The sequence below is a fragment of the Lonchura striata genome, chromosome 2 (assembly GCF_046129695.1).
Source record: "Lonchura striata isolate bLonStr1 chromosome 2, bLonStr1.mat, whole genome shotgun sequence".
NCBI lineage: Eukaryota > Metazoa > Chordata > Aves > Passeriformes > Estrildidae > Lonchura > Lonchura striata.
In genome coordinates, this window is record NC_134604.1 from 105868315 (window position 1) to 105877365 (window position 9051).

General features: G+C 37.2%; 1 protein-coding gene across 3 annotated transcripts in view; it reads left to right on the forward strand.

The window, feature by feature from the left end:
* The window catches only part of IL1RAPL1 (interleukin 1 receptor accessory protein like 1), a 669103-nt gene that overhangs the window by 544297 nt on the left and 115755 nt on the right, over positions 1 to 9051 (forward strand). The gene's annotated exons all lie outside the window — the stretch shown is intronic.

Genomic DNA, 9051 nt, shown 5'->3' on the forward strand with positions numbered 1-9051 from the left:
CTTCTGGGATCACATTGATAGATTGAGAGAGTAAGAACTACAAAAAATATCCTCTCAGGATATTTCTTGTAGTTCTTGCTCTCTCAAACTATCAGATAAGATTAACTGCAATGTAACCTGTGTACTAAAAATTGAAGAGAAGGAAAGCTACTCTCATTACAAAGCAAAAAATACATTATGGAAACCCTTAAACAGCATTATTGACTGTCAGTCTTGTTTTTCTCTAAGCTTGGGGTGAATACCCCATCTATTGGCTACAGCAGGAGAAGGCTGATTAGGTAATTGTCTTGAACTACTGTGATGTCTTAGCTGAAATCAGGATGCAGCTCCTGGAACTGGAGTGCACACTTTGTGCTTTTGCCAATTAGAACACAAAGCCATCAAATCCTTCAGCTCTTCTTTGTGAGCTCTTAGGTAAGATATACAGTGCATTCCAACCATAAGCTTACTTTTTGGCAGTTATATATATTTTAAGTTTGGAAGATTTTATACTTAGTGGCCCAAAGATCACTGCTGAACATAACATGTTACCATAAAATCAGTGCAAAAGCAGCCAATAACTCAGCTTTTGAAATCAGTGTTAGAATATTTATTCTTAGACACATTCTGCAGCAAACTAAAACTCTTCTTTTCTTTTGCTGTGAACAGGCTTCACTGGGAAAAGAGCTAATCAGGAAACTTAGGAAACAGATATATTTTGACATTTTGAGGTTAAACTGAAAAGACACTTCCTGGCAGGGAGCACATTTCATGTTCGACAAAGTGTTGCATAAGTACTGACAATTGTCGCTTTTCCCTTCCTACAAAGTCAGAATGAGTAAAGCTGCTATCATACACACTGAAGGAACTGTACTCTATTCTGTAATTCAGCAGGCTCAGACTTGTTTACTTTTTTACACCTATTTAGGAACCCATGAATGATATAAAATACTTCAATAAAATACATGAATGATACAAACACTTAAGGCATGAAAATGTCTAGCGTGCTCACCATCTTTCATTCAAAACCGTATGGGCGTCCCACAATTTCTTATATTCTGCTACCTAATTTCCTAATCTTTTGTTGAAGCATGACTAGCAAAATTTACTGCCAAATTCACTGGGGCAGCAATGGAATTGCATTCACAGATGCAGCCCATACACTTTTCTAAATGCAACTTTGACAATCATTGTAAAGTAATAGCGCTGTACTTTGTATCCCATTATGGATAATTATATTTTATCACATTCACAAGTTGCTGACATAAAAAAAAAAATACTGTGTAAAAGCATGGAGGAACACCCAGGGTTTGGCAAATGTGGTTCCCAAAATGGTGATATCTATTTAGCGTGAAGCCAACTGGCTTCTGTATAGTATGGTTTTCCTCTAACCACAGCCTATGAAGTCAGCTCCGTGGCAGAGCTTGGCTTCAGGACATATGCTGAAATCATTTTATAAGGCAGTGGGGGCAGAGTAAAACTTTTGTTTGTGCAATGTTAACCAAGTGCAGTGTGTTTGTTCCCAGTGATCTCTCATAGAGCACCTTTACATAAGCAAAATCAGTGAAAAACTTGAGTTATTTTGGCCATGCTATGGTGAGAAATTTTGAACTGCACTTAAAGCAAAATAGGCTGTAACATGGTGAGAAATAAGAGCACTGAATACAAATCATCTTACTGCTAACTTCAACAAGAAAAAAAAATAGAAGAAGCAGCACAGAACATTCTGTACTTGTCATGATCCCTGATTTGTAAATGTCTCATAGCAGAGTTCTGGCAGATGCTTTGTGTAAGAGTGATTGACTCCAGTGAAGTAGTTAGCCCAGCCCAGCCCTCCCTAGTGATCTGAAACTGCTTCTCCTTTGCTGCAGGCTTGGTTCAAGCTCTTGTAATAAATCATGCTGATGCCTATCCCTGAGATATACAGGTTGGACAATAGGGTGTCTCTTCACCTCCTGTTGCAGTTCACTGAAGCTGTTAAAATACTCTAAAGAGTAGCTCATCTGTCACATTGGCCTGGTTAGGAAAAATGCTTTACACAGCTGTCTTAATACTTAACCAAGAAACTCAATGTTTTCTCAGCACTGAAGGCTTCTAGGACCCTGTGATTTAAAAAAGGGCTCCTGTACATATTCCAAAAGTAAGCAATTTGTAGAGAAAATATGTTGACATCATTCTGATCAACTTGTAAAGTGGAGTCTCATTTTCAATAACTGGATTGATCTTTCCCAGAAATTCCTCAACTAATTGAAACATTCCACATTTCTATGGCTCCAAGTGGTTATAATACATTTTTGTATGCTAATCTATGACCACTGCTTGAGATGTCCGAGATGAGATGTAGAATCATAGAATCACCGAATTTGGGTTGGAAGAGATCTTAAAAATCATCTAGTTCCAACTTTCCTGCAGTGGTCAGGGACATGTTCAACTGCACCAGGTAGTGTTCCTCAAAGACCTGTCCAACCTGGCCTTCAACACTTCCAGAGATGGGGATAATATTGTTTTATCACTAACTGTGTGAATATCCTTAATTGCTGGTAAATGCTAAGATTTTATATCCATTACTGTGTTAAATAAAAGAAGGAATAATCACTGAGACATACATAAAATCCAGAAAATCATGCAATAAACCCTATGTTATAAATTCATATGAAAATAAATATATAAAGAAAAAATTAAAGGAAAAAATATATAAAAGCATATAAATAATAGTGATAAATGCCAAAGTTTTCAGAAATTCCATACAGAATACACTACTATTCTTAGGTGAATTGGTAGGGGTTTGTTAATTGGTAATCTTAATGGTTGCATCCTGATTGACTTGGAATAAATATAATTGTTCTTGTGCCATCCACTTAATATTTTATGTAGACTGGCTCTGGTTGAGCTACATCTTTCATTGGAAGATAATTAATAGTCACTGAAATACTAATTGCTTTCTTTTTTAGGGGTTTAGATGCAATCATGTCCATTAAATCTCAGGAGTTAAGGAGTGAGCCCAACAGTTTAAAGATGGTCTTCATTTGCATATTAATTTTGTTTTTTCGTCTACAAATGAGCCAAAGATAAAGAACAGCTATAATATCTTTCAGAAGTCCATTGTTGAAAATAGAGTTGATCGACAAAACTTGTCTATTTTGTCAAATATAATTGTCACACGGCCGTTTAAATTCTAAATTTTATTCAGGTTTTCCAGGTAGTGAAAATGAAGAGCATAAGAAAGATTGGACCTCACACAGGATAGATGACTCTTTTAGGAATTCCAGTATAGCTGATTCTCAGGCAAGAGCTGACATTGGGAATGTGTTGACTGACCCTTGAGGATGGTATCTTCAAAGACAGCAGAAGCAGTGAGCCATAAATTTCAGGATGGAGAGGATTGATTTTTATTTTAATGGTATCTGAACAGCTTCTCTGGGAGTCTGAAGAGCTTTGAATATTTTCTCACACACATAACTTTTAAGTGTTTAAGTGTTTTTTGTTATATTTCACACTCATTATAAAACATCATTTGTGTATTTGCATAGGAGAGGAATGTTAATTTTAGATATAATACTAACCACTTTATGGAAAATTGGAAAGGGGCTGCATCATGAAATAGGCATTCAGTTTTTACACAAGTTACCCAAAGGAAAAAAAAGAAAAAGAGAGAAAGGTTAAAATGTCACCTTTAAAAAAAATACAAACCCAAACACACCAAAGAACCCTCTGCAATGGAATTCTTGCCTTGTATAGCTTATAGTTCAGCCTGGGCACTTGAGAATTGATAGGCTGTGAAACAAAAGATTTGAGATTTACAAGACCATTTATATTTTGTCTGTAACTTTTGCAGGCTCTCAAAGACCATGTAACACTTCTGGAACAAGTGTGTAAAACATTACAGAAACAGTAAAGATTGTATGTTTTTTCTACTTTCCCCATTGTATTATTAGAGATTGTGGGATATTTTCCAGAGCTGGTATTGATAACAGTACATATAAATTAAACCATAATTTGTTAATTTTTTATGTGTATCTATTACTGAATATTCCCTCCCCCCAACAGGGAGCAAAAAATTAAAATAAAAGTGTTGAGGCTATAATTAAAAGCATGATAATGTGGATTATATCTCACTTAAGAAAAAAATCTCTTAGTTCTATACTATAAGGTATTTTTATATTTGCAAGGAGTAAAGCATCCCTGTGGTGTCACTATCGTCTACCAGCTCTAATCTGTAAAAAATGTTGTTATCTCATTTTTAATGCAGTTTTATTAGCTATAATTGCAGAGGTGAATTATTCATTTTCTTCAGCCCCAAAAAATTACTAGAAAAGTGATCCAGGTTAATTATCGAGGAGTATTTTAATACTGTTCTCATGAAAACCAGAAGAAAGCTTGCCCATACTTCTTTTTCCTGTTGGCACACCTGATCCAGGTTAGCAGGACACAGACTCCGAGTTAGAGCAGGGAAGGCTGGACAGGAGCCTGCAGGGCTCCTGCCTCGCAGCTTTCAGACTGGTGCTCTCCTCTAAGGAGGGTGGCAAAGGATGGTGCCTTTGCTATTCTGGGGGCCAGAATCCTCTCAGTGTTTATTCCTGTAAGCATTTCCATATTATCCTAACTTAAGAAAAGAGTTTGGAGTCATCTTACAGTTGTCCACAGTAAAGGAGTGGTCACTGAAGCAATATTTATATACTTTTAATAGTTGCTCCTTACTGTTGTTAAGTACCACCGCATGCTAGATCTTCTAGAATAATTTAAATTATTTTTACAATCACTTTATACCTCTATGATCTTGAATATGGTTTCAGACAGAACAAGGGTTTAATGTAGTGAAAATGAAATGTCTCCTAAGTCTTAGGAAAGAACAATATATCCTAGGTATGGTCTTGAACCATGCTCCTCACCAGGCATGGGTGAGTATGTGTTACTTACATGGATGAAACTTTCATAATTTTCTGCCTTCTTGACTTTAATTACTAATGACTATAGCATATAAGACTGTCAGAGTGGGTGAATTTACTTACCAGTCTTGCTTGTATTCTGTGTAAATTAATTCTTATTCTGACAATACTGCAGCATACTGATTAATGGCAATAAATGCACTGGAGAGTTTGGCATGAAGGTATCTGATAAGAACCATCAAAGTGCTTATTTGTCATCTATTTATTTATTCAACCTAAGTAAAATTAATGAATTATTTTTTAGAAATGTTAACTGAATATTTAGGAATATTAGATCTTGTGTAATAAACCTAAAATAAATACCCCCTTCCCCTGGGATTTTTATAACAATTTGTTTTTTGCACTTTCTCAATTCAGCTTCTTTGAAGTAAATTCAAACTGGTCTCCATTTTGCTAATGCTGGAGAACCACTTTCAAGTGGCAGAAAATTGTGCCCAAAATTTATTTTACAGTTGAAAATATCCAACAGTCGCCTGATTTTGTATATACCTTTGTTGATCATGGTTTTAGTTCCACTTTATCGGTGGTGTTTTGGCTTTATTTCATCTTTGGAGAAGAAACATTCCAGTCAGTAGCATCAAATAAACCCTAATCAGTGATGAACCCATGTACTCCATTTCTTTATACCTACCTGAAATGAGGTCGTATTGGGGTGGGGGCAGATCTGTACCATGCCTTCACTGAGGGGACCAGAGGAAATGGCCTTAATCTGAGACAGGGGAGATTCAGATTAGATATTTGGGGAAAAAAAAATTTAAAAAATTAGGGTGTTCAGGCCTTGGAATGAATGAGCTGCCTAGGAGGGTGTGGAGTCACCAGCCCTGGAGGTGCTCAAGAGGTGTTTGGATCTGGTGGTGGGTGACGTGGTTTAAGGAGAGAGTAGGAAGTGTTGGCTTGATGGTGGTACTGGATGATCTTAAAGGTCCCTTTCAGCCTTGATGGTTTAATAATTCTATGAGTCTATGAACTGTGATTACATTGGTCAGATTTGCTAAATTTAATACTTTTGAGCTTTGTTTCAAGTTAGTTCTTCAATTAGTGATATTCAGGTTTTCTTTCTGACACTGAATTTTGGCACTTTGACAAGTATATCAATACCTGAAGAGCAGTAGGTACCTAAAGTGGATGATTTATCCCTTCCTGACACTGCTGTAAAGTAATTGGCTTAATTCCTTAAGGAAATATATTATACCATTCAGTGACTACTGAGGTGTCCTTGATTGGCCAGCTTTGGCACTTAAAAGTCAGGTGCTGTTAGCACTGCATTTCCCATCGAAACAGACTAGTGCAATTCCTTCAATTTACAGGAAGCCCAGAATACAGCTTCTGTAGCAAGTCAGACATTTATGTAGCAGGATGCAAGTGAGATCTACTCAACCAATGCTGTAATCATCCAAACACCTCCCATGTGGAGAATTTCCTTCAAATGTCCTCCTCCTTAGGGATCAGTAGGACCTTCAGGGCTTGTCCAAGAAATTCCTGGGACCTACCCAGGGACTAGACAGGGCTTGGTTTGGACCTCTTACAAATCCTGTTGAATTAAAGGGCATAAGTAACATAAGTAAGGACATAGGTTGCTTTGCCTAATAGCTAATCTTGTTCTTAATTTTGCAAATAAGTGGTTAAGTATCTTCTGTAGCAATTTGTACTTGCTCTGGCTGGGATGGAGTTAACTTTCCTTATAGCAACCCATATGTTGTTATGTTTTGGATTTGTATCTAAAACAGTGCGGGTTGGTAATATTTTGACTTTCACTGAACTGTGCTTGCACAACACTGGGGCTTTTGCTTTTTCCCCAGTCTGTCTCCTCCCGAAGCAAGCAGGCAGGCTGGGAGTGGGGAAGAAGGTGGGAAGGGACACACCTAAGCAGCTGATCCAGAATGGTCAGTGGGATATTCAATGCTGTATTAATATCATACTCAGCAACAAAAACTGAAGTTTTTGTTGTTTTCTGAAAAGAAAGGGATTGTCATTTTGGTTTCTAAGGTGGCCTTTGTTCAGAACTGGTTGGGCATTAGTTTGCTTATGAGAAGTGACGACTACGGATCTTCTTTGCATTGTTTGGGTTTTTTTGGGTTTTTTTCTATTTCTTTCACTTGAAAAGTTATCTTCACTTGACCCGATTTTTTTCTTAGTGTTTTTTCTTCCTATTCTTGCTTCTGTCCCTCTGGAGCAGGGACTGAGTGAGCGCTGGTCTAGATGTTTGGCTTCTGGTACTATTCACCCAACACAGCTCTATCTGACTCTAGGGATTCCAGATAATGACAGATCTGATCAAAGTGTTCTAGACTGGATTTAAAGCTCTTATATGAGTTTTGCTCTGACTTTGACGGCTTCAACTTTCTGTTGCTGGTCACAGTGTTTGACTCATTTGCTCCTTCACCTGACCTGTTCCTGTTATGATGCAATTTACTGAAAGATGCTTCTGCCTGAATAAAAGGTGCAAATGAGATCATAGTTTAAGTACAGGGGTTTTTAACAGTAAATGTGAGGTAGAAAGATAGAAATAAATGGGAAGTGGGAAAGGGGAAGGGGCAGAAAGAGAGAGGAGAGAGGTAGAGATCAAGTAGAAGTTAATCACCACCTTGTGGATCCTGAAGCATTGCTTCGTTTCCTGCAATCTGCCACAGTGGGAATTTTTGTCTGGATGCATTAACTTGAGTGTGTTCACCTCTGACAGGCCTGGAATTAGGGCCTTCCTGTTACAAGTTCCTTTCTTCTCTGCACATCTCAAGTTGCTGCTGTGGTAGCTTATGGCAAGTTCCTTCTGTAGCCTTGGCAGTGTTTAATGCAGTTGTGATCTCCAAGTCTCCTGCAGTTGCTCACTCCCTTTCTTACTGTACACTCAGTTCCAGGGATTGTTTGTGATTGCTTTCTGCTTTTGCAGTTTACTCTGCTTTTTAGTAAGTGGTAAAACTTTCTGAACTCACAAGTTTTTTCTCTTTTTGCCTTCCTATAGTCTCCCTTATCCCACCATAGGGAAGGAGTGAGTGAACAGTTATACAAATGATGATGGCTGCTGGCTGCCATCAACCCACTGCACAAGCCAAGCCTTTAAACTCAACTGTTATCAGACAAATAGAATTACAAATTGGCATTGCATTCCTTATTTTACAGCACATTGATATCAACAAAACCAGTAGGACTTCACAGTTTTATATCAGAATGTTCTTTGAGTTTCTCCAATATAAGTATGAATGAGCAAGACAAACATTTGTGGCAATGAGATCATGAGCTGGACGTGCACCACACAGGGCTGGTAGTGTGGCACTGCATAAGGGCAGCCTGCAAGGTTCAGAATAAATTCTCAGGAGAGCTCAGAAGACAAATTTTTTCTACTATTCTTGCTGGCTTATACTTTCTCTGTTTTCACTGCACACCACACTACAGCATCATAAGCACTTTAAGTCTGATTGTATAAATGGGCTTTACTACATTTGTGAAAACCTAAAAATACACATTTACGGCTGCTTTTGCAGATGTTTTTAAATACAAGCAAATACATTTTTCTGTATATTTATATTTAGCCTAGAGATGTTTTAATTTATTCTGCAATTTTCTGAAAAAAAATCATTCGTTTTCCCTAAGTATTTACAGTAATTGAATTATCTTAAGTTCTTCTTCCAAATAACTGAGATGGAAACTGATTAATTCATTGAAAAGAATTGTTAAGAATGGATTTTATTTGGTTGTTGGTTTTGTTGCGTTTTTTTCTCCTAGTTGATTAAAATTAGACTGTAGTTTAAATTGCTTTGGAATCATGCTAAAGCCATTTGCTATATATACTCTATTAGAAAAAGTAAAAGTGTAATGCATGGTCAGCATGTGCTGTCAGAAACATTTGATGTTTGTGCCAAAAGTCAGTGGAGGATAACTGGCTTTTCTATTAAAAAAATCTTTGAAGTAAGAGCAAGTGTCATAGTTTAACCAGAGAAAAGGTGCATGAACATGAAATGTGCACAGACTGAGCTTTCTCTTCTTTATGTTAGATAATTAAGCACACTGAACTGCAACACTCTTGTCAGTCCTGACCTGGAGAGACTCCTGATTTGACATATATTTTCCAAATTAAAAAGATATTCAGGAATTTGTAAAAGAAAGTTGGGGGGGAAATATTCGTGTATTA